The sequence below is a fragment of the Alosa alosa genome, chromosome 10 (genome assembly GCF_017589495.1).
Source record: "Alosa alosa isolate M-15738 ecotype Scorff River chromosome 10, AALO_Geno_1.1, whole genome shotgun sequence".
Classification (NCBI taxonomy): Eukaryota; Metazoa; Chordata; class Actinopteri; order Clupeiformes; family Clupeidae; genus Alosa; species Alosa alosa.
This window is the reverse complement of record NC_063198.1, coordinates 33,851,950-33,854,449: the sequence shown is the minus strand read 5'-3', so window position 1 is coordinate 33,854,449 and position 2,500 is coordinate 33,851,950. Positions and strand designations below refer to the sequence as shown.

At 45.3% G+C, this 2,500-nt stretch overlaps 1 protein-coding gene across 1 annotated transcript in view; it reads left to right on the top strand.

Annotated features, from left to right (window-relative positions):
* foxj3 (forkhead box J3) overlaps positions 1 to 2,500 on the top strand; it is a 63,547-nt gene that overhangs the window by 44,029 nt on the left and 17,018 nt on the right. The window lies entirely within an intron of this gene.

The window sequence follows — 2,500 nt, the reverse complement described above, 5'->3', positions numbered from 1 at the left end:
TCTGAATAGGCTACTGTAACACTGCTATGCTAGCTGGCATCCGTTCTTTAGAAAGACACTAACATCTAAAGTAGCCTAGTGGCACACACACACTGGTCCCGTCAGTGATGCGCAGCTTTCCATGTAAGATCAGACACACACACACACACACACGCACACACACGCACACACATACACTGGTCCCGTCAGTGATGCGCAGTTTTCCATGTAAGATCAGACGCACACACACACACACACACACACACACACACACGCACACACACGCACATGCCTGTCCCGTCAGTGATGCGCAGCTTTCCATGTAAGATCAGACACACGCACACACACGCACACGCCTGTCCCATCAGTGATGCTCAGCTTTCCATGTAAGATCAGGCTAATCGCGGTGTTCCTGTTGTCATCTTACCAGTAAGTGGTAATTTAAAAACCCAGAAGTTGTGCAAAATTACGCAACAACAACTTCCATTTCAAGTAAGTCGCCTGGACAAGAAGCTTGTATCTCGCAAAAAAGGACCCCCAAGTTCGCAGAGAGTTCTACGACTTGAAAAACAACTGTGTTTGGAGTTGGGCACCTAGGGGGTGGTGGTGTAGTGGTTAAGGAGCTGGGCTAGCCTTGTAGTGTAGTGGTTAAGGAGCTGGGCCAGCCTGCAGCAGTGTAGTGGTTAAGGAGCCAGCCATGCAGTAGCCTGAAAGTTGTTATTTCAATTCCTGGTTTCCAATCACAGCCCAAGCCAAGTTGTTCCAGGGACAATGTGATCCCTTTGTAATATATCTGACATATGTAAGTCACTTTGGTCAAGAAGTGTCTGCTAAATGTAATGTAATGTAAATGTAAAGTAGCTAAATGTAATGTAAAGTAGCTAAAATGTAATGTAAAGTAGCTAATTGTAATGTAAAGTAGCTAAATGTAATGTAAAGTAGCTAAATGTACGTGCTAAATGTAATGTAATGTAAAAGTAGCTAAAAATGTAATGTAAAGTAGCTAAATGTAATGTAAAGTAGCTAAATGTAATGTAAAGTAGCCAAATGTAATGTAAAGTAGCTAAATGTAATGTAATGTAAAGTAGTTAAATGTAATGTAAAGTAGCTGTGCTATTTTACTCTTCTTTTTGCTGCTTAGCAATGTCCATTTTAATAACTCTCGCATTACATCTCCAAAATGCCTCAAGGGTATGTGTGTTATGTTGTCGCCTTGTTTGTGGAACATCGTGGAATATGTTGTTTATCCGCTAGTGTTGGTAAAAGTGGCTAGCAATGTTACTGTGTTGCTAAAAACAAACGCTAGACAAGGCATGTTACTCGAGGTGAATACGGTGCTCTCTGTTGGGATGAACGTTAACGCAAACCGGAACGCTTCTTACGAAGAAGTGACGTCATTTCACAAGTTACGGGTTGTCGCAATGGACATCGGGAACACACGATAAATCATCCTTAAATCACACACACATACACCTTTAGAGTGCTGTAGCTTCATGTAATATACTGAGATAAAGCATAACATTTGAATATGTGTGTGTGTGTCAGTTGGTATGAAAGTGGCTTGTGTGTGTGTGTGAGAGAGGGACTGGCTTGGCTAGAAAGTATGTGTGTGAGAGAGAGAGAGAGGCTTGTGTGTGTGTGTGTGAGAGAGAGAGAGAGGCTTGTGTGGGTGTGTGAGAGAGAGAGAAAGAGAGAGATTTGTGCCCTGATGTATTGTATGTCTGTAAGTTTGTTGCCTATGTTGAGTCACTCAGAACTTGAACTCAATATGTTGTACTCAGACACAGACAAAAAAAAAAAAATGTTCTTTACACTTTGTCCATGTACCCCTATCCCTTGTACCTGTATAATTGCTTAGATCCTGATACTGGGTGTGTGTGTGAGAGAGAGAGAGAGAGAGAGAGAGAGAGAGAGGTTGAGAGGCTTGTGTGTGTGGGGGTGTGTGAGAGAGAGGTCGAGAGGCTTGTGTGTGTGTGGGTGTGTGTGAGAGAAAGAGAGAGAGAGAGAGAGGTCGAGAGGCTTGTGGGTGTGTGTGAGAGAAAGAGAGAGAGAGAGAGGTCGAGAGGCTTGTGTGTGTGTGAGAGAAAGAGAGAGAGAGAGAGAGAGAGAGGCTTGTGTGTGGGGGTGTGTGTGGGTGTGTGTGAGAGAAAGAGAGAGAGGTCGAGAGGCTTGTGTGGGTGTGTGTGTGAGAGAGGAGGTCGAGGCTTGTGGGTGTGTGAGAGAGAGGCTCCAGAGGCTTGTGTGGGTGTGGGTGTGTGAGAGAGAGGCTCTAGAGGCTTGTGGGTGTGTGTGAGAGAGAGGTCGAGAGGCTTGTGTGGGTGTGGGTGTGTGTGAGAGAGAGGTCGAGAGGCTTGTGTGTGTGTGGGTGTGTGTGAGAGAGAGAGGTCGAGAGGCTTGTGTGTGTGTGTGTGAGAGAGAGAGAGAGGCGTGTGTGTGTGTGTGTGTGTGTAAGAGAGAGAGAGAGAGAGAGGTCGAGAGGCGTGTGTGTGTGTGTGTGTGAGAGAGAGAGAGAGGCTGTGTG